The sequence below is a fragment of the Stenella coeruleoalba genome (assembly GCF_951394435.1).
Source record: "Stenella coeruleoalba genome assembly, chromosome: 2".
Taxonomy (NCBI): Eukaryota; Metazoa; Chordata; class Mammalia; order Artiodactyla; family Delphinidae; genus Stenella; species Stenella coeruleoalba.
The window spans coordinates 105377307-105400399 of record NC_137147.1 but is presented as its reverse complement, the minus strand read 5'-3'; the positions used below and the strand labels follow the sequence as shown (position 1 = coordinate 105400399).

Below are 23093 nucleotides of genomic sequence, written 5' to 3'. Positions count from 1 at the left end.
CAGGGAAGTCCTGAAAGAATTTTATAGTGAACACTCATATAACCACCATCTGTATTCCACCATTAACATTTTACTATATTTACTTTATCACATATCTATCCATCTAACCTTCATGAAGCCATCTCGTTTTTTTTTAAAGCACTTCAAACTAAATTGCAGACATCGGTACACCTCCCCCTAAAGATTTCACCATGCATATAATTAACCCAAGTTCAATAATTGTTTACAGTTTCTCTTTTAATATAAGATTTACATACAATGAAGTGCACAAAACTTGAGTCTATTTGCTGAAGTTGTGACAAACGTATATGCCTGTGTTATAAGCAAAACCCCTACAAAGATCTAGAATGTTCCCTTGCCCCTTCCCATTCAAGCACAGTTCTTATTTTTTACAGGTAACTCTAATATTTTCTTTATAATTTCCCTTCTTTTCCAAAATTCCTACCATGACCACGTATTATTCTGTAATCACCAAACAATAACTAACCTTATTTTGAAATGGGAAGAAAAATCTACATTAACATATCTTGGATGGAAAAATGAAAAACATCATACTGAAAGCTTAACAAAGCTTAAGGGAAAGTAAAGCTCCTCATGGATAAATATGGACCCAGGTTCTGAGATTTACAAGGAAACATCAAATCACACACGTTACCCTCCCCCGTCACACCCTGCTTAGAAAAGGCATTTTGACGATTGACCTATTGATTTTAAATTTGACTCAGGGCCTCCCTGGTGGTGCAGTGGTTGAGAGTCCGCCTGCCGATGCTGGGGACACGGGTTCGCGCCCCAGTCCGGGAAGATCCCACATGCCGCGGAGCGGCTGGGTCCGTGAGCCATGGCCGCTGAGCCTGCGCGTCCGGATACTGTGTTCCGCAACAGAAGAGGCCACAACAGTGAGAGGCCCATGTACCGCACCAAAAAAAAAAAAAAATTTGACTCAGCCCACACACAGCCAGACTATTTTCTAGGGAAACAGTGTCTGTGGTGGGGGGGGGTGTTAAATTTCAGTTGCTCTGGACCATGGGGTCTCTGTCCACCCTGAGGGCAGTGCTCTCCATGGGCATCTATACACATTAGTGAGCTCTCTCCACGAACGTCTGCGGGGACATGCAGAGACCAGTGGTTTGTATGGAAAAGGCAATGAAGCCCCGAGAGGCTCTGTTCCTGCCCAGAACAAGTCACAGAAAACCCACGTCTCCCCACGCAGCTCTCCCTGCCCCGCCCCAGCCGCCCAGTCCGTGTGATAGAAGCCCTGCATGTCAGGATGTTCTGGTTAGTTAAAGGTGGGGACAACCTGCCACGCTTGATCTGCAAGGAAATAAATAGGCACAGAAACCAGCGTGGAGGACAAAGGAATGTAATTGAGGGAAGAGCAGCTACCACTCATGCACATCATATTTCATAGTCTGCTGACACAAAGCACTTTCAGATACTCTTTGCTAGAATTCTCATAACAATCTCAGGAGGATTCTTTCACTATTACTCTCCGACAGATGAGGAAACAGGCACGGAGCACTGAAAGCAGCAGCTAGGCGCAACTAGAATCATCAGAGCTGCAGCCCAACCCCACTTGCCCGCGAGACTGTCTCAACTTTCTGTTCTACTCTGTGTGGCTAAAACTGTATTAATCCCAGGTCCAAAGAGAACTCGGAAAACCAAGGCCCAGTGTCTCCTGAAGTGAAAAAGGGAAGCACAAGGGATCTGCTCACCCTGAGTCATTTTCTATGAAGACTGAAATTGAGGGGATTATGAATGGCCGGGAAGACAGGCAAGTGCCCCTGTGCAAATGGGCACATGGCCACAGGCCTGGTGTGTGTGCATGTGGTGGTGAATCACCATAGAGAAACTCCATGTAGATTTTCCACACTATGCTAACGAAAGCCATAGAGGACTAAGGAGCAAAAGAGAGGCTCAGAGGAAAAGGCAGAGTTCTTGGCTCTGTGACTGTAACAGGATCCGGCCTGCAGCACGCAGCCCCTGGCAGCTACCTCTTCTGGCCACACGAACAGCTCTGTGGTGTGCGAAGAGCACTCCCTTTTCACAGATGAGGAAACTGAGGAAGGGAGAGGGAACTTGAGTTGCCTGGGGTCTGCCATGGGGCTAGGGCCCCAGTAGACCACAGCCCAGGATGAGGGCATGCTGTGGGATGCGTAGCAGGCTCCGTCTCATGCCAGGAGGAGCAAAAGCATTGCCACAAGGGACAGATGTGAACTGGTGGAGGCGGCGGGCTGAGTGGGACAGGCAGTGCAGCCTGACCACCTCCTGTGTACTGGGGCTTTTTTGTTTTTTAGTATCTTTATTGGAGTATAACTGCTACAATGGTGTGTTAATTTCTGCTTTATAACACAGTGAATCAGTTATACATATACATATATCCCCACATCCCTTCCCTCTAGCGTCTCCCTCCCTCCCACCTTCCCTACCCCACCCCTCCAGGTGGTCACATAGCACTGAGCTGATCTCCCTGTGCTGTGCGGCTGCTTCCCACTAGCTAGCTATTTTACATTTGGTAGTGTATATACGTCCATGCCACTCTCTCACTTCGTCCCAGCTTACCCTTCCCCCTCCCTGTGTCCTCAAGTCCATTCTCTAGTAGGTCTACGTCCTTATTCCCGTCTTGCCCCTAGGTCCTTCATGATCATTTTTTTGTTTGTTTTTTAGATTCCGTATATATGTGTTAGCATACGGTATTTGTTTTTCTCTTTCTGACTTACTTTACTCTGTATGACAGACTCTAGGTCCATCCACCTCACTACAAATAACTCAATTTCGTTTCTTTTTATGGCCGAGTAATACTCCATTGTATATACATTGCCACATCTTCTTTATCCATTTATCTGTCGATGGACACTTATGTTGCTTCCACGTCCTGGCTATTGTAAATAGAGCTGCAATGAACATTGTGGTACATGACTCTTTTTGAATTATGGTTTTCTCAGGGTATAAACAAGACGAAAAGACAACCCTCAGAATGGGAGAAAATATTTGCAAATGAAGCAACTGACAAAGGATTAATCTCCAAAATTTACAAGCAGCTCATGCAGCTCAATATCAAAAAAACAAACAACCCAATCCAAAAATGGGCAGAAGACCTAAATAGACATTTCTCCAAAGAAGGCATACAGATGGCCAAGAAGCACATGAACCGATGCACCGGGGCTTTACAGGAAACGCCCGCAACAGCCTGGAGAGGTAGGCACCACCACTCTGCACCCTCTGCTGGAGGCGTGAGCAAAATGAGGCCGGAGGGATTACACGGACGAGGAGGACCTGAAGCCGAATCGGTAGAAGGCCAAAGCCCAGGCTCTCATCTCAGTGACAAAAGGGCAAGGAAGGAACATCGGCCCGAAAGCTCTGGGGGCTGAGTGAACCTGCCGTGGAACGTGTATATGTGTGTACACACAGCGACGCCCACGCACACACACACTCATACCCTCACACACACAGCCGCACACACGACTCTCGGCCACAGTTCACACACGTACACACGCCCTCACTGCCACACCCACGTGGAGAGGCACACACCCCCTCTCACCCACACCCCTTCTCTCTCTGGGCTCTCTCAGCCGAGCCCTCAGGGCTTGAACATTCTTAAGCTCCCAGCACAGCCCGATGTGCATCTGGGGAAAGGCCAAGGCGTCCACAGAGCCCCCCTCCCTGGTGTTTGGACGCCCACCCCCAGCACACCGCCTGCAGCGACCGGTCTCTGCGGAATCACGGGATGCACCTGGAGGCGGCAGGCGCCACTCACAGGGCTGCACAGCCCCTCCCGGGGCAGGAGAACACGCCCCCCCACCCTCCCGGGGCAGGAGAACACGCCCGCCCCCTCCCCGTTAAGGCGCTGAGACGTGGCTGGCCGGGTCCCACCCCAGCCCGCACTCGGGAGCCACCTGCTGAGTAACGTGCATCCACCCCCAGGGGCAGGAAGTCCGGCCTGGGGAGCCCGTGAGCAGCCGGGCTTCTGGAATTCAGACCCATCAGGACCTCATCAGGACCCCCAGTGGTCCCCAACCGCCCGCCCAGCTCAATCCTCACAGCCCAGGCCTCCCCTGCCTGCATCTCCTATGTCCACTCTGCATTTCCCCCAGGGAGGCCTGTGCCCTCTCACGGCCCACACCCCGGGAACCCTGCTTCCCTTCCAGGGCCCGCCTCCAACAGCCTTGCTTTCCCCCAACCTCTCACTGATCTCAGTTGGAATCGGTTGCTCCCTTCTCGGTGCTCAGCGGACCTCTGTCCGCACCTTGGTAATAGTGTTTCTCACACAGGAAAGACTTGCCTCAGATGGTTTAAAACATATTGAGATCTGGCCCCCCAACCCCAGACCGACCAATTAAATCAGAATTCCTGGGAGGAGTCCAGAATCTCGGGAGTTGTTAAAGCCACCCAGGTATTTCTGAAGCGTCGGGTTTCAGACTGAGGGATTGAGAAACCCCATTTAGAAAGTAAAGGGGCTGGCATTAAAAGGAATGAAATTGTGCCATTTGCAGAGACGTGGATGGACCTAGAGACTGTCATACAGAGTGAAGTAAGACAGAAAAAGAAAAACAAATATTGTATAATATCACTTATATGTGGAATCTAGAAAAATGATACAGATGAACTTATTTGTAAAGCAGAAATAGAGACACAGATGTAGAGAACAAACCTATGGTTACCAAGGGGGAAAGGGGGGTGCAGTGAACTGGGAGATGGGGATGGACATATATACACCACTGTGTATAAAATAGATAACTAATGAGAACCTACTGTACAGCACAGGGAACTCTGCTCAATGCTCTGTGGTGACCTAGATGGGAAGGAAATCCAAAAAAGAGGGGATATATGTATACGTGTAGCTGATTCACTTTGCTGTACAGCAGAAACTAACACAGCATTGTAAAGCAACTACATTCCAATAAAAATTAATTTTAAAAAAGGTTTCAAATCTTTAACGAATTTCTGAGTAAAATGTTGACTGAGCTTAAAAAAAAAAAAAAAAAAGAAAGTAAAGGAGCTGGGTTTTGCAAGAGGCAGTGCAACCTAAAGGTTGAGAAGATGGGCTCACAGATTCCAGCCCTGCTCGTCACTAGCTACACGACCTCCAGAAGGTCACCTACAGTCCCCAACCTCACTTTCCTCACCTGTAACAATGGGGTTAATTAACAAGCTCATGTACAGCACTTCATAAAGTGTCCTCCAATGACACCCCTTCCACAAATGACAGCAGTCGTTCATGGAACAGCGGTGGCAGTGGGAAATCTAGTAGTTTCCGTGGGTTTCTGCCTCACAGCACCTCCTGCAGGTTAGGAAGTAGGACCACGTGAGCATTTTGGGGAAATGATTCCATTCTACAGAGAGAGCAAGACACACCTGTGCAAAGCAGCATTCTGGCCTCCCTAGTTTTCACATTTTCAATCTCTTCAAAGACTTTTAGGGGCTTCCCTGGTGGTGCAGTGGTTAAGAATCCACCTGCCAACGCAGGGGACACAGGTTCGAGCCTTGGTCCCGGAAGATCCCACATGCTGCGGAGCAGCTAAGCCCGTGTGCTGCAACTACTGAGCCCACGTGCCACAAGTACTGAAGCCCACGCACCTAGAGCCCGTGCTCCGCAACAAGAGAAGCCACTGCAATGAGAAGCCTGCGCACCACAACGAAGAGTAGCCCCCACTCACCGCAACTAGAGAAAGCCCGCATGCAGCAACGAAGACCAACGCAGCCAAAAAAAATAAAATAAATAAATTTATTTGAAAAAAAAAAGACTTTTAGTTTCCCACTGTAGAAAACTCTGTCCTCAATCATGTGCTTTCAGGGATCCGCATTAAACCCGTGAGTTACTGCCTCTCTGGATTACACCTCAAGAGGAGAAGAACAGGTTGTGCGCAGAGTTCTTTATTCATCTCTTTTTTAAATAAGAGGAAAGTTCATAAACTGATTCCATGAGGAAGGTCTGAAGGCCAGAGGTTGGAATTATCCACTCAGAATAAACAGGGGTGTCCTCTCAGCCCCCTTATCACACGTCACTCTAAGACCGGGCCCCCCTTGTCACCTTCCTGATGCCCACCCCGGGCAACTACCTTGAAGATTCTGCAGCCCTTCGGAGCTTCACAAACCGTCTGAGCAACAGTGTGTACATGGCACTGTGCAAGGGACCACGGTGAGCACCCAGGCTAAGCCCCTCGCCTTTACAAACTGGAAAACGGGGCCTAGGGCCAGCATTTTTCAAAGCCACCTGGAGAGCTACTGGCAGAATTGGCCGCAGGACGCAGGGCTTCTGACACCTTGCCTATCTTCACAAATGTCTGTGCAGAAACGCCAGTCCTGGCTGTCAGGTGCCAGAGAAGCATAAACAAGAAGCCGGGGACCCGGAGGGAGTGCGAAGAATCCCAGCCACAGGGAAAGGCCAGCATCGCAGAGGAGGCACCATCTGCAAAGGCCTCGAAGACTGAGGAGGAAGACGGTGTTTCATGGTCTGGAGGAAGGAGACAGGGGGCAGATTCCAGGGCAAAGGGCAGAGGCGTGAAGGTACAGCGGGGCAGAGTCTGACTGTGGAGCTGGGCAAGCAGGGGGCATTTAGAGAAGGCAGGGCGCTGAATGGCTGGGAGTCTGGACTCGATTCTGTGGGCAGTGGGAGCTGGGAGCACCAACAGAGCAGGTGCTGGAGAGGCCGGGCCTGTGGCTCAGGTGGGCACCTGCCCACAGGGTGCACAGACCGGGGTCCACATTCTCTTCCTGGGCAATGCTTCCTGCACGTACACAGCCAGGAGGACCACTCCAGGCTCTTCCAGCTCCAGATCCATGGCTCTTTCCACCACACAGCAGTCTGTAGGTTTGGGAAGGGCAGAAAACGGATGCCAGATTTTTTTCCCACTACCTCATGACACTGTGTGTCTTTCTCATGTCATGCTCCAACTGTGACAAATGTAGCTGTTCCGTGTAAGAGGCTAAAGTGAATGTTCACCTTTTCATGACCTTCTGCATTTTTATCTGCTCAAAGCCTTGACATCGGATGTTGATCAAAACAGAGCAGAAGAAAAGGACACGATTTAGGGATATAACTTGCAGGATTGCTGCATGAATCTTTGGACAGAAGACAAGCTCTCTGAATTTCATTTCCACCAACTCCCTTAAAGGTTTCATCTTCCCTTCTGCCAAGAACTCCAAAATCTGATGAGAACAAATGACACCAACCTTGAACTGGATTAGCAAAACTCGGTTGTGAAGTGTTCTTTCTTTTTTTAAATTTTTAATTAAATTAAATTAAATTATTTATTTATTTATTTTTGGCTGCATTGGGTCTTCGTTGCTGCGCGTAGGCTTTCTCTAGTTGCTGTGAGCGGGGCTTCTCTTGTTGCGGAGCACGGGCTCTAGGCGAGCAGGCTTCAGTAGTTGTGGCACGTGGGCTCAGTAGTTGTGGCTCTCGGGCTCTAGGGTGCTGGCTCAGTAGTTGTGGCGCACAGGCTTAATTGTTCCACAGCATGTGTGATCTTCCTGGACCAGGGATCGAACCTGTGTCCCCTGCATTGGCAGGCGGATTCTTAAACACAGCACCACCAGGGAAGTCCCTGAAGTGTTCTTATTAAAGCTTTCCCATATGCCATGATATATCGATCTTTCCAGCACTGAAATAATGGGCCAAGATGGAACGTGGGCACAATGTTCTCACTTTACACTCATGAATAGCACAGTAAAGCGCATTTCTCTGTAGCATTTGTGTAATTCCAGCCCAGATACTGACCTGGCTTGTTGTTTTGGATTTTGTTTTTTTTCCAGGATGGTGAATGCTACTGTGATTCAGTGAAATTCTGGATTCAATGAAACTACGAAAGGAAGGTATTCCTCTAGGAATCTAAAATTTATGGATGGGAATTTCTACCTCCCCTTGTGTCACCTATGATACATTTCAAACGGAAAGGAGACCCCTTTCTCTCTTAATGGCAGTTTTCCTCCACAAAGCTGCTAAAGAGGGCAGCATAGAGATGGGAAAGGGGCTTTGCTCCTCTTTGCCAAGATGTATCCCCACAGAGCTCAACCCTAGTGCAAAGCCCTTGATTAAGAAATCAAGACATGAAGCATTTCCCAGGTCTGGCAAGAAGGCAAGCTTGGAAAATGGGACGAGCTTCCCATTATGAACACCTAGAAATGCTGGATAAAATATGATTTTTTTTTCTTAATGTGTGCAGCTAAGCTTGCAAGGGAGCAAGGTAATCTCCAGGTGCCAGAAACAGAGACAGGATTGAAAATCACAGAGCTGGTGCAGGAGCTGCTCTGGGGGAGCTGGTGCAGGAGGTTTCTACTAAGTTAGAATAGAAGCGGCCCTCCATGAGATGGTGAGTGGGAAAGATGTCTGCAGAAAGACGGGACCCTTTAAGGACTATTCTCTAACTGTAAGTGAGAGTATGAAATAGAGGGAAAACCTGCTTATGAGCACAGGAAGCAAGGAGACTCGTCAGCTTCTGCCTGGGCTCTCGGTTAGATGTAAAACAGGGCTTAGAATGTAAAACAGGGCTGATGCCTTAAATACGTTAGGGCTCAATTTATGCTGCTGGATGGTTTAAGGTCTCTTGAGTTAAGAAATTAATGTGCAAATAGGTTCTATGTTGGTGATATCTTTGGATACAAGCAAAACAAGTGCAAAACTGCTCCGAACAATCAAGGGTGCCCCAAAGAGAAAAGAAGCCACACTAATGTTGAATACTATTTTTAAAAATTACAACACGAGGAAATACACAACAGTAACAGTCAGCAGACACAAAATAATCAGGAGGATTAGAACTTCAAGAGCATCACAAAATGGAAAACAATCTTTAAAAAGCTATAAGTATATTTTAAATAAGTAAAGATATTTAAACATTTTGGAAATCCAAATTAAAGAAGATGTGAAAAAATGAACATATGCATCTGGTAAAGAATGAAACACTACTTCTAGAAATTAAAAATAATCATTGAAATAAAAATCACAGTGGACAAAGCAAATTACATATTAGACATAAGGGAAGAGAAAATTGTTGAACTGGAATATATATCTAAGGGAATTTAGCAGTATGCAGTGCAGAGAAATAAAAAGATTTTTAAAATATGAGATTGAGCTTAAAAGGCATAGAGCAAAGGAGAAGTTTTAACAAATGTCAAACAGGAGTTCCAGAAAAGATAAGAACAAATGGTGGAAAGTCAATAATCAAAGGGATAATGTCTAGGGAATGCTCCAGAATTAAAAACTTGAATTCTCAAAGTGCAACATACACTCCAAATAAGGCATATAAAATTGAATTCACCTTTAGACACCAACACACATCATATTGAAATTGAAGAACACCAGAAGCGAAAAGAAAGCCTTAAAATGGGAAGGTGGTAAGTGAATTACCTAGAAAATGGTAAAACTAAAAACAGATTTTTAAAGAATAAAAATAGAGATCAGAAGACATAGGCATAAAATCCTTAAAGTGCTAAGGAAAAATAACTTATAGTTTTACAATTCTATTACCAGATAAACTATTATTCAGAAATAAAGAAAAAATTATAATTTCAGACAGTTTGTCACTCACACTCCTCATTGTAAAAGCTATTAAAGAAGCTCCTTCAGAGAGAAGGAAAGTGAGCCCAGATTAAAAAAAGAGGTAAACATATAGTTAATTCTGTATAAAACAATTACTAATTTTAGAGGTAAAATGGAAGGGGCAATGATCAGGGTTAAAACTCTCTAAGTACTACCTGTATTCTCCAGAGGAGAAAAGGGATGTTAAATACATTTAATGTTAAGTAAAAAAATGTATATTAGAAAAAATTTATGCATAACCACTAATAGAACAGGAAGAAATTGTAGAACTTAACGTAAAACTACTGAACCAGTGTACAGAAAACATGGAATAAATAAAATTCAATCAATTAATAGAAAGAAGGTAGGAAAGTGGGAAATAAAGAAGCAAAGACACATTAGGACAAGTAAAAATTACAAATAAGATGACAGAAATATTTCCAAATACAACATACACAGAAAATGTACATAGGCTAAATTTACTGGTTAAAAGACTGTGACTCTCAAATTGGATTAAAAAAATTTTTTTAAATATTGAAGTCAAATGCTACCTATAACAGACATACCTAAACATGTTGTCACAGAAAGGATGAAAGTATGCAGATGGTATAAGATAGTATCAGTCAAAACCAAATCAGAATATAGTTGGTATCTGTTACAGGCAGAATGGCGTAAGTGTTAAAGGTCATGACTCCAGAGCTAAATTGCCCAAGTTTAAATCCAAGCTCTTCCAGTTACCAGCTGTGTGACTTGAGCAAGTTATTAGTCTCTCTGTCTCAGTTTTCTCAGCTGTAAAATGGGGATGATAATAGTATCTATCTCATGTTATACGTATTAACGTCTGGCAAACATTAAGCAATTTGGCAATATGGATACGGCTCAAGATAAACAAATCCTACTGCCATCCAAATCCACCTCTGGTTATGTTGCTTATCTATGGTTACCACAGATAACCATTCACATGGGCTCAGAAGGAGGCAAAACTGTTTATTAAAACTCTTTTTAATAGTAAAATAGTACAGTGGAGGAAAAGATAAACTTGGGGTTATTCAAATAATTGATAATATACAGCAACTAATATGAATGCATTTATTTAAAATAAATTTAAGGATAAACTTCAAAAACATAAAAATGCATGGAAAAAGAAAATTGCAAATGGACGTATATCATTGATATAATTTTTTTAAAAAAACAGAATGTTTAGGGATGTATATATAAAAAGGAAAGTACAAAAACATATATGGAAATGACATATACCATGTCTGGCAGAGTGGTTTCCTTTGGAGAGAAAGAAGGGGAAGGAAAAATGTGGTTTAACACCTAAAATTAAGGCCCAATATTATGTGCTGTCTTGACATCTGGTGAGACCTGGAGGGTCTCGAATGATCTAGCCACAAGCTCCTCTCCCTACTGTGTTCCCACAGATAGGATCCCCTGGCCAAATTACCATCCTCATCAAAGGGACCAGGTGGTTCCTACTTATCCCTGGGTAGCAGGTTTGATACCCTGCCAGACCAGGGATATTCAAACAAGCCAATCACATCCTCCCACAGGAACCAGGGGTCACCTCACCCTCTTGTTACTATGAAGCCTGCCCCTCTCAGACCCTGCTTGTTCACTCTGCTCCCAAGTCAATCCCGGTGTGGCCCTGTGTGATGTGCTGTGTCCTCCCCCCAGACTGTGAGTCTATGTGATTAACAAGCTGCTGTCAGTCTCATCTTCCAGAGTCAGATGTCCGGCGACCATTCCCATAACCCTAGGGACAGAATCCTCCTTCTCCAGTGGGGTGAATAGCTGGCGATTAAACAAAAGGAGGAGCAGGTAGAACTTGAACTACCACATAGTCTTTTCTTTAAAAAAAATAATAAAGCATGGAAGCAAAAATGACAAAATGTTAACACCTATTTAATCTCCATGGTACGTGGACATCTTTTAGGTTATTTTCTGTACTTTTCTGCATTTTAAAAAATATGTGCTAATTTAAAATGAACATCAGTTTTAAAAACTAGATAAACAAGTTCCCACTTAGACCTGTCAAAACAGAGCCAAAAGAAAATTTTTATAAATAAGGCTGTAAAGGTAACTATTAAGAAAATTGATGACAGTTTTTTGTTGTTGCTTATGTTTTGCTGATTTTGCATTTTTATGGTGAGAGGCCTGTGTGTTAAAGGGAACGCTAAATAGCTATTTGCTTTATTTTAATTAGTTAAGAATTCTGGGTCGAAATGGCAATCTATTTGGATAGACAAATTTTAAAGCCTACTATACAAAGCGCCTATAAGTATAATTTGACAGGTAAATCAATGGAACAGAATAAAAGGACAAGAAGCATACCTAAATGTAGCTAAGGATTCATTCTATGAGGAAGGTGGCATTTCAAGTCAATGAGAAAATAATGTTTTATTCAGTAAAGCATGTTACTGAATAGTTAAGTAATAGTTAATAGTTAAGTATTATTAGAAAAATCAGTTAAACAGTTGGTAAAAAATTAAGTTAGCTCTCATTCTTTGCCATATACAAAAGTAAATAACAGATTATATGTAAAGAAGGAAATCTGAGCCAGGATTAAATAATCTGAAGTTGTGAAAAGATTTTTCCACACAAGATTCCAAAAGTTGAAATCATGATGAAAAAGATTCGTCAACTTGGATAAATGAAAATGACTTACCTTGTCAGTAAACATCACAGAAATTGAAAAAAGAAAAGAATGCAGAAACTTTTTGCATCTTATAGAAAACTTTAAATATTAATACGAGAGAATGAACCGCCCCAAAGACAAGGAGTCAATATTCAAAGACAGAAAGGCAAAGGAAAAAATGGGCAACATCCTAATAAACAAAGAAAGTAAACTAAAACAGCAGTTTGTCTGACTGCCTTATCGTTACACATCTAAACAAAATAAAAATGATATTTTCTTTCTAAGGCGAAGAAGCACCAAAATGCTATGGAAGTTTTGCCTGCTGAATTGGGATTGGTTAAGAAGACTCAGACCACTGTTGGGGAGAATGTGGGAAAGTGGGCCCTCCCAAGCACTGTTGGAGAGAGAGAAATTTGTGTGATCCTTCCAGGAAGTAATCTGCATTAAACTTGAAATATGCACATCCTTTAAATAAAACAAATCCACACCTGTAGGTACTTATCTAGAGGAAATAATCAGATATGTGTAAAAACAAGTGCTACGAATATTCTCTTTAATGTTGCTTATAATAAGAAAAAATCAGCAATAACCTTTGTAGCTAACAATTGGTTATATAAAATTGCAGTCATGCAGCCACTAATAAGCCATGTTGCATAGAAATACATATTGACATGTTTAATTTTTAATGATGTACTCTTAAGTAAAAAGTGTGCTTCTAAATGGCATATTGTAATAGGATATAAAATTATCTATATGCACACCCTATATACCAAAATGTTAATAAAAACTATCTCTCAGTGCTTTTTCCTTCCCTTTGTTTTAGGTCTGTATTAGTTAAATGTTCGGAATATGTGATTTTCTAATAAAAAATAAAGAAGAAAAGATGTGTAGGCAAACCCCAGCGATGGAAACTTGGGGAAGTAAATTATTATCTCTGATCTTTGGTGTTCTCACCTAGAAAAGTAAGATATCAATTCCTCCTCCTGGAATTACTAACAGGGTCAAATGAGACACCCATTTATTCGTTCAAAAATATTTATTTTGTAACTGGAATGTGTCAGGCATGGTTTTAACTACTGGAAATACAGCAGGGGGACTTCCCTGGTGGTCCAGTGGTAAAGAATCTGCCTTCCAATGCAGCAGACGTGAGTTCGATCCCTGGTCGGGGAACTAAGATCCCACATGCCACAGGGCAACTAAGCCTGCACGCCACAACTACTGAGCCCACATGCCTCACGTAGAGCCTGCATGCTGCAAACTACAGAGACCACACGCTCTGGAGCCCACGCACCACAATGAAGAGCCCACACGCTGCAACTAAGACCCAATGCAGCCAAAAAAAAAGAAATGAAGTAAAATAAATTTAAAAAATTAAAAAATAAAAGAAATACAGCTGGGTATTCAAAAAGACCAAAAAAAAGAAAAACAAAAACACCTACCCTCATGAGCTTATATTCTAGTGGGGAGACAGATAATAAGCAAAATAGATAAGTAAAATGAATAGTACATTAGATGGTGGAAAATGCTATGGAGAAAAATAGAGGAGGGGTTAGAAAGCATGGGGCCAGGGCTGGGGGCTGCAATTTTTAATAAGATGTTCAGAGAAGTCCTCAGGGGAAAGATTACATCTGAATGAAGTTCCCAAATACCTATTTGGGAAACCACAAGCAAACCACATGCAGAGGAAAGCAAGCATCCCAGGCAGAGGGAACAGCAAGTGCAAAGGTCCTGAGGCTGAAGCATGACTGGCGTGTTTGGTTGGCCAGGAAGGCACTTTATACAATATGATGCGCAAATAAACACTATTTATTAGTTTATTGTCTCTGATATAATATTTAGCTCCAAGGTGTTTATGTTCTTTACCAAAACATCTCCAAAAATAGCTCAGGCACCACTCATGTTCCATTTTACAGTGAAAAAATAATGCGAGCTGGGAGCATCCTTAACTTCCCCTCTATCCACCTAAAATCATCCCTATGTCAGCCTCCCTCCTGACCTTTGACTTCCCAGGAAGAGATGAGGCCCTGGACCAGATGATGACTGTTGGGATGAAGAGGTACAGACAGATACCATTTGAGGGAAGTCAAAATGTTTCCTAACAGTATAAGAATCCTCTAGTTCATTTCTCATTTAGGAAAGTTTTTCCAACCCTCCTTGCATGTATTTTCCTATACATGCCGTTTGGGAAAAATGGTATGCCATTTTTCTATGATTTGTCTTAATTTACCTGTTTATTTTCATTTCATTATAAATGTAAATGCATAATCTAGATCCTGTGTGTGGCTGTCTTATAACTGCGGTGGCTATGTGGTCTCAGTGACTATTCACACTTTGGGGACAGTGTTGAACTTTTATTACCGTGTTTCCGAAACTGCAGTCGATGGAACCTTTGGCCTCTGTTGAGTTCACTGTAGAGAGGGTAGAGTTTTAGGATTCAAGAAACACTGACCAAGGTGAAGATCTGATCAGATCTGATCAGATTCCCCAGAAAAAGTTAAAGTTACACCTCTGGTTCTGCAAAGTTCTGTGGCTTCCCAACACTTAGGTGGCAAATATCGATCATCTCAGAGGCTGTGCTGTATTCGTTTCCTATTGCTGCTGTAACAAATTACCACAAATATAGTGGCTTAAAACCACACAGATTTATCATCTTAGAGTTCTGGAGGTCAGAAGACCAAATGGGTTTTTAAGTCAAGGTATCAGCAAGGCTGCACTCCTTCCAGAGGCTCTAAGGGAGAATCTGTTTGCTTGCATTTTGAGCTCCAGGAGGCTGCCCAGTTTCCTTTGACTCACGGCCCCTTCCTCCAGCTTCAAAGCCAGCAATTACATCATTCTGAGCTCTACTCCAGTGGTCACATCTCCATCGCTAACTCTTCTGTCTCCTCTTCCCCGTTGGTAGACTCTTGTGATTACTTTGAGCCACCTCGATCATCCAGCATGATCCCCCCATCTCAAGATCTTCATCACATCTGCAAAGTCTCTTTCGCCACGTAAGGTCACAGATTCACAGGTTCTGGGGGTTAGGACATGGCCGTCTTGGGGCTGGGTACCTCTTTAATGGAGGGCCTGAATCCCTGACCACCAGTGCACACAGGCAAGGAAGGAAGTCTTGTCCTCTCCACTTTCTTATATTTAGGGTTGACATAGCTGGAAGGTTTGCAGTCCTTCTCAGAAGGCAAATGCTTTGCTCTAATTGATCAAATAAGATCTGGTTTGCCCAGCCTGTCAGGTAGAACCCTCTACTGACTGGCAGCTGAGGATAATGATAATTCGTGATGTTGATAAGGACTCTCTTGTACTGTAATCCTGAAATACATCCTAAAACCCTGGACACGGGGAAGGCCATACTGTCACATCCCTCTCCCCATTCTCCAAGCTCACAGCAACCCTGACCCATGCCTGCCTGGGCACCACGGCCCCAAGACAGGGAACTGATCCTTCCGGCGTCCTCCAACCATTCACTTCAGGACCTAGCTGCAACCGCCCTGTATCCTTCCTATTGATGGGGACGAGGTCTCTGACTCGCATCTTCCCCTTCCTCAGGCAACTCCAAACAGCACTTGTAACCGTGGGGGGATAAACAGGGGCCCAGGCCTCAAGCCCAGCCATTCTGCCCATGCAGATCAGTCATAGGCCTGAAATCTACATTTATAAAGATCCCCCGGGGCGGGGGGATGAGTTGGGAGATTGGGATTGACACATATACACTATTGATACTCTGTATAAAATAGATAACTAATGAGAACCTACTGTATAGCACGGGGAACTCTACTCAATGCTCTGTGGTGACCTAAATGGGAAGGAAGTTCAACAAAAGAAGGGATATATGTATACGTATAGCTGATTCACTTTGCTGTACAGCAGAAACTAACACAACATTGTAAAGCAACTATACCCCAATAAAAATTAATCTAAAAAATACAATACAATACAGTACAATAAAAGATCCCCAAGAGGCTTTGGTACTGTCCTTGCCCTGACAGTTGCCTGGGAATGCTGGACTAGACACATCTTGGCACTGATGCACCCTGGTACTTTAAATAATTTCCAATTGGCTCGTGGGCTTCTGGAGTTAAGCCTCCTTATACTGAAGTACAGAAGATAACGGATGTCCCCTTCCTCGTTCCGGATGCCATCTTTCAGCTAAGGATCTTTCCAGTGGCCACACCGTACTGTTGACTCAGACGGAGGTTACCGGACTGAATCTTTCCATTTTTCATCATGCGGCAGCTACAGAGCCAGGCCTCCCCCGCCCCTGCAGAGGGCCTCTGAATCATCCGACGCGATGCTCATTCCCTCCTCCACAGGGACAGCGTTATTGCACTGCCCAGCCTGTGCCAGTTCCGTGCCGGTCACTGGGGCAAGACGGGGACTGAGACACTGTCCCACTCCTCCAGAGGCCCACAGTTCGGTGGGAGAGGCAGAGCTGCACGAGGTATGCTCAACACGGCACAGGAAGTGCACCCGTGGCGGCGGGACAGATAGGGAGAGAGGGCCCAGAGCCAACTACCCACCGCACCCATGCCCACTCACTACCCATCTCCATCCCCCCCAACCCACCCGCCAGCCACCTGCTCTCCATCCTGCACCCACAATGCCAAACGGCTTTCCATGTTCTCCAACCTCAACTCCAGGCCCCATTCCCGTGTCTCTTGGCTGGCCTTCTCACGACCGTGGTCAACCCTCCAGGCTTCCAGGAGGTTCTAGAGCCCTTCACACCCACAGGACTCCCATCAATCCCTACTGGCCTATTGACCTTTTTTGGTTTGTTTTCTCAGCTGTTTACCTGAAGTCTCCTTAAGTCACCGTAAAGCTTGCATGTTTAGCATCCTGCATACATTTTTTCTTTCTCAAAATCCCAGTGATGTTACAGAGGCCGCAACGTGGTAATCAAAGCACATCAGCCACTGGAAGTCAAAACTGCTCGCCAGGACACAAGGAGAAAGGCAGGAGGAGAGGGCACAGCAGGTGGAAGGGCTTCTGAGGAAGGCTTCCACGGCGGAGAGGAGGTGGGGGGCTCGCTGGCTGACAGCTTTTGTAGGCCACCGTTCCTACAGGCCAAGCCAGTAGAAAAGCCTGCCGTGAAAGCTCCCGTCGGCTGAGAACATGGGACAACAGGGCTCCAGAAGAATCACACAGTAATCGTGCTCAACACATCACGCGCTAAAGATGGCATTAAATGGTGTCTGTGTGTGTGTATGTAGTGCATTCAGCAGGTAGTTCTCGAACTTGGATAAAAAAGGAAACAACAGCATGTCACGGCCGTATGACACTGGCCCTGCAGCTCACTCCACTAACTCCCCTACATTTCATTCCAAGCTCACAAAATAGCTCCTTTTTTTTTTTTTTTTTTTGCGGTATGCGGGCCTCCCACTGCCGTGGTCTCTCCCGTTGCGGAGCACAGGCTCCGGACACGCAGGCTCAGCGGCCACGGCTCACGGGCCCAGCCGCTCCGCGGCATGTGGGATCCTCCCGGACCGGGGCACGAACCCGCGTCCCCTGCATCGGCAGGCGGACTCTCAACCACTGCGCCACCAGGGAAGCCCAAGAGCTTCTTTTTATTATCTGCCTTCTAATGGGCATTTCTCCCTGACCGGTGAACACACTTAACGATTCACTTTCTTCCCACTAACCTATTAAGCCAGCATTTTATGTCTTATGCGTCAGGCCTTTGGTTATCACGGGTCCTACTCTAAAAGACTGGCCTGGGTATATTAGCAAATGAACTCTGCAACCAGCAAAGATGACAACACATGCCTCAATCACACCAAGGTTCTAATCGCCATGAAGCCCTGTCTCAGCAACCTCTGGCCTTCCTGGATAACACTGCTATGCTGATGTGTTCTGATCCCAGACCAGCATTATCCTAAGCTCTTTACACGTTGCATCCATCAGGATAGGCTAGGTTATGCTGCAGCAGGACTGTCCCCAGATTCCAGTGGCTTAAAACACCAGTGGTTTATTTCTTATCCATGGACATGACCAAGGTGAGTCAGCCAGGGGCTCTGCCCCACATCACCTTCAGCCTGGGGCCCAGTCTGAGGGGCAGCCCCAGTGCAGCTTATGGGATCTTAGCTCCCCGACCAGGGATTGAACCCAAGGCCACAGCAGCTTGAAAGCTCCAACTCCTAACCACTGGACTGCCAGGGAAATCCCATGGAACTTTGACTGTCCTGGAGCAGAGGAAAAGGGAGAACAAAGAAGTGAGGCATCTGCTAACCCTGAAAGCTCCCAGCCAAACAAGGCACAAGGCCACATCTAATTTCATGTGGCCAGGGAACTGCAATCCTCCATGTTCCCAGAAGGAGAGACAGTCAGACTCTTTATTAGCAGAATAATAACCACCATACGCGTGTTGCTGCTGACCTCTTAGAGCAATCGGTTCCCAACTTGAACTAGTTTAAAGGTTTTTCTTGCAATGAGCCGAAATCTGTCTGTGCTAGGCAGCAACAAGTCTATCAAAGTCCCTGCCCTCCTAGGGTTTATACTGCAGTCGTTCCATCCGTTAGTCCCTGTTCGGTCAAAATAACTTGACTCCCTCACTTTCTTATCCATGCAGCAGGCATTTACTAAGTACCTACGTACCTGCCAGCTACTGTGCTCTGTTTAGGAGCTTTCGGGCTGGAGACGTCCTGATCTTTCTGGAGCCCACGTTGTAGGGGGTTAGCTAGCCATCGAAGAGGACCAGGCGCCAGATCCTCCTTAATAACACAGAACTAGGCGACCACAATAGTTCATTTCAAACACTCAAATGCCACATTCTGGAGAGACGGCTTCTAGGGATTCTCTTAACTGTTCTGGGGTGCCGTAAACGGTTCCAGGAGGGTGCTTCAGACATCACCTTGGGAATGAACAGGCTGCCATGTCCCACCCTCATCTTTAATCTGTTTCATATACTTAACTTTCATATAAGATTTAACTTAAAGAGTTCTACTCTTAAAGAGCTCTACTCTTAGAGAGAGAGAAGGAGGGGGAAAAAACGAATGGTCTAGTCTGATGCTCTGTCATTTTATATAAACATGCAGAAAAGTTAAGTAACTTACCAGGGTCATAGCGGGAAGTTAGAAGCATACCTGAGGCTGGCCACCAGCCGCCTCTGCCTGTCTCTAAACTCCATACCCCTCTTTTTTTTTTTCCAATTTACACCAAGTCTGCAGGTAAGCTCCAAATGTCAGTGGGAAAAGCTAACCAGTGGGCTTTAGCAACACAGCCCCAGAGGAATCTGGAACCTTTCCCGGCTACTTTGAGAACACACAGCACCACTTGGCAGAAGCAGGGAGCAGGGTCTTCCCCTTCCTTCTCTTGGTTATCGAATCCCTGCCCCCGCAAGCACAAAGCCACAGATGCAACACTGCCTTCTGCTTCACCTTTGTCAAGATTTGAGAAGGGGCTTATTCGGGGACTCCTGAGTGAGAAAACCCCCAGACCAGTTCTGTGTGCAGTGGGTAGAGACAGGACAGACATCTTAACCTCACAGAGGCAACTGAATGTCTCGGAGGGAATATCAGAGGGTTAATAGCTACAAAAGCTTTGGAAGCTGAAAAGATGTATCAATTTTGTCTCTAGCACTGGCCAGGAAAAAAAAAAAGGACTTTATATATGTAAAATTCAAAAAGAACACAACACCAACAAAGAAACCTTTGTCTGTCTCCCAAGTATTAACTGCTGTACAACACTTCCTCACCAAACTCATCAGAAATGCAAATACACTGTTTGAGCTATTATTTCCCTGGCCATTTATTTGCACACAGACTCAGATTTATACAAACCTCTCAGACACGCACAATAAAAATCAGACTCTATTGACCAGACATTTAAGGTTTTCCTTCCAGGTTCCAGTAACCTAAGAAAATCTCTAAATGTGTTCTTTCTGCAGACTCCCCCTTCTGTCTCCTGCTCTACCTTCCTCTGATACACAGAAAGCAAGCCCCTAACGGGGAGGTGTACAACTCTCCCTGCAGCAGCAGACACCCTACTCTCTTGAAGCTCCTTCTGTTATTGCAACCGTCCTCAAAATACTGCTGCGAGGGTCGCATTCCAAAAGACATCCTGCGGCCACAGCTGTCTGCTGTCTTCTACCTGCAGAGCGGACTCCAGGGATGCTGGTGGTCATAGAAATGGGAAGGAAGGGTCATTTACCCAACTTCTCCATCTGGGGGAGGCGGTGGCGACAGTTTGTTTGCTGGAGAAAGGGGTGCATACCTGGCTCGATACCCTGCTGCCAAACCACTCCTGGCAACTCTCTATGCCACGCATAATATCGCAGCCAGCTGGGGCAGTGAAGCTCCCAATCACAGCCATGAGGGCGGCAGCATGGACTCTGCCCCTTGCACAAGACAAATGGGCTAGAAGCCTCTACGATAGATCTCTATTTTTTTTTTTTTTTTGATCTCTATTGTTTATCGCAGAGACTCTGGATCCCCCAGCTGAGGTCTTCCGCAAACGATACTTAATTCCCACTAAAAAGTATGCCTGAACCCAACCACCTCACACAACAGTTTAATACGGCTACAGTCTTCCAGCAAAACAATGCTGGATTGGGCACTGTTCCAGTGAAGCGGCTCAAATGCCGCCAGAAGCTCCCGGCACCCTTGAGAGAGTAGACAAACGGTTACCCTGGCTGGATGTGGTAGCCCGGAGGAATACTCGCTTAAAGAGGGAGGGCGGAACAGGTAGGGAATGCTGCAGAGGTACGAGGTAGACAGGGTGTGAGTGCACGCTCCTCACCCGCCAGGCCTGGCTTCTGTGTTTCTGGCAGGTGAAGTTGAACATCCTTATCTCCTCGGGAAGAACAACGATCCCATTCCACGTCAACGTGACTGGAAATCTCAATTTAAGAATTGGAGGCACTGGTCGGTCCAGCTGGGGTTCGTCCAGCTTTCCGTCTTACTTTGCGCCTCTGATGTGTCAGGCTTTTTTGCACACAGTGCTCGCCTATTTAACCCTCAAGACACCGTTTTCTACAAGGGAATTTTCAGCCATGAAAACTTGCCCCAAACTGCATGATCCTTTCCCGTTGACTCGCTTAACGAAGCCCCGATCTCTCCACCAGGTTTGGTCAAGCCCAGCACCGCACACACACCTTGCCCATCACAGCGCCCAACGCTGCGGCCCGCAGTGCTCCGGGGCCGAGGGGAGGCGGGGAGGTGCGCCCGCAGCCCCAGACCTCACACCCCGCGCGCGTGTGCGGCGAGCCGCGGGCACACGGCGTACACACCTCGCACCGGCACACTCAAGTACACGTGCGCTCCCGTCCCCCGCCCGTCCCGGGCTCTCCGAAGTTACCTCCGAGGCTCCCCCGGCGCCGGGCCCACGCCGCCCTGCGGGGCTCCCACTTCTTTCCCGCCGGGGTCAGCCCGGCCTCAGACGCCGCGGCTCGGGAAGACTCCGGAACCCGCCGGGCCCCGCCGCCTCTCGGACACCCCGGGGTCCGCACCAGAGGCCGCACCCCGGGGGCTGGGGCGGCTGTGGCGTCGGCCGCCCCGGGTCGGGCTCTGCCTTCACCTGCGCGGCGCCCACCGGGCTGCGGCCGGGACTGGGGCCGGCGCACGGCGGCGAAGGCGGGCGCTCGGGCTTCTCCCGGGCAGCGGGCGGACGGCACCGGCTCGCATGGCGCTCTGGCTCGCAGCGGCCCCGGGACGTGGCCTCAGCCCCCGGGCGGCCCCAGCCGCGGTCTTTGTGTCTCGGCCGGCGCCGCCGCGTCACGGGCGTGCGGGCGGTGAGCGGCGCGGGCCGGGAAGCGGGCGGCAGAGAGCTCGGCTCAGCTTCCTCATCTTCGCCCGCCCGGGGCGCGCTGGCAGGCAGGGTGCACGGGCAGCGACTGCGCGCACCCGGGGCACGGAGGGGGCGGGCCCGGGAGGGGCGCGGCAGACGCGCCGAGTGGCTGCCTGTCTGGAGGCTGCGGCCGGGTAGGGCGGGATGGGGGCCCAGCCAGAGCTCGGGGAAGGCGACGTCCGCTCGGTCCCGGGTCGCGGCTGCAGCTCTGGGGGTGAGCGAGCCGAGGCTGTGCGCTGGAGGGAGCCCGGCGGCCGGAGCCGCCAAAGGGGTTCGCGTCTCCCCGCTCCCCTAAGCTGAAGGTGACTGCGGCCCCCAGCGGCCAAGCAGGGGCGAACGGCGTCCTCGCTTCTCCTCTTCCCCGGTGCACTCGGCTCACCCTTCCCCGGCCTCCGACTCCGCAGTCCTTTGCAAGGCCAGGGCAGAGTGGTCACTTCGCTCATTGATTTTCCCTCTTGGCTGCACTGGGCTTAAATGGTACCCAGATTGGAGCGACTGGCAGTCACGTGATCACCCCCCTCCCCAAACACGCACAAATACACAAACACACACACCCCCAAGCCCAGGGTTTCCAAAAGTCAAATTGGATACATCCATTAGAACTGGAGGCCTTCTGCGAGTCGCCCGGCGCGCTGCAGTGGGGCTGAAACGCAGCAGCCGCCTCTGGGGCCACCATCTATACGGATCCTGTCCCTGCGGCTGGGGAAGCTCCAATGAACAGCACTTTGGGTCCCCTCGTCAAGAAAAGAGCAAAAGGAGTGTAGTTGCAGAACCGACAGACCCCATTGCAAAAGGAAAGCAAAGGCCCCTACCGAGTCGCGGAACAGAATGGCTGAGGAGCTTACCTCCGCGGGGACAGAGCCCTCTCCCAGGGCCGCAGTCGGTGGCTTTTCCGGGAGCGCAGCCAGGATCCCAGCTCAGACGTTTGCTACCTGTGGTCTGAGCGCCGGCCCCGGGGCGGGGGCGGACTCAGACGTGTTTCAGCCTCCCTTCTCGCGCTGCCTGGATGTCGCTGGCGACAGCGCTCTAAAAGTGAACCTGCTAATAAATGGATACTTTAAATAATGCCTGATCGGGGTGATACGTGCTGACTACTTGATTTTCTCAGAGCTCCTCACTGCCCGACGTTTAAAATCCATTTGCCTCTTAGTACCTCTCGTGAGGCAA

General features: G+C 47.2%; 1 protein-coding gene across 4 annotated transcripts in view; it reads right to left on the bottom strand.

Moving 5' to 3' along the window:
* Positions 1 to 22850, bottom strand: part of MINAR1 (membrane integral NOTCH2 associated receptor 1) — a 42531-nt gene extending 19681 nt beyond the window's left edge. For 3 of the 4 annotated variants that reach the window (XR_013826942.1, XM_079911961.1, XM_079911964.1), the window contains exon 1: positions 21438 to 21552. The gene's annotated coding sequence lies outside the window, so the exon portion shown is untranslated. Of the gene's footprint in view, positions 1 to 21437; positions 21553 to 22771 lie in introns of those variants that run through there. The other variant, XM_079911963.1, reaches the window with a different exon arrangement.
* Between the last annotated feature and the right edge of the window lie 243 nt (positions 22851 to 23093).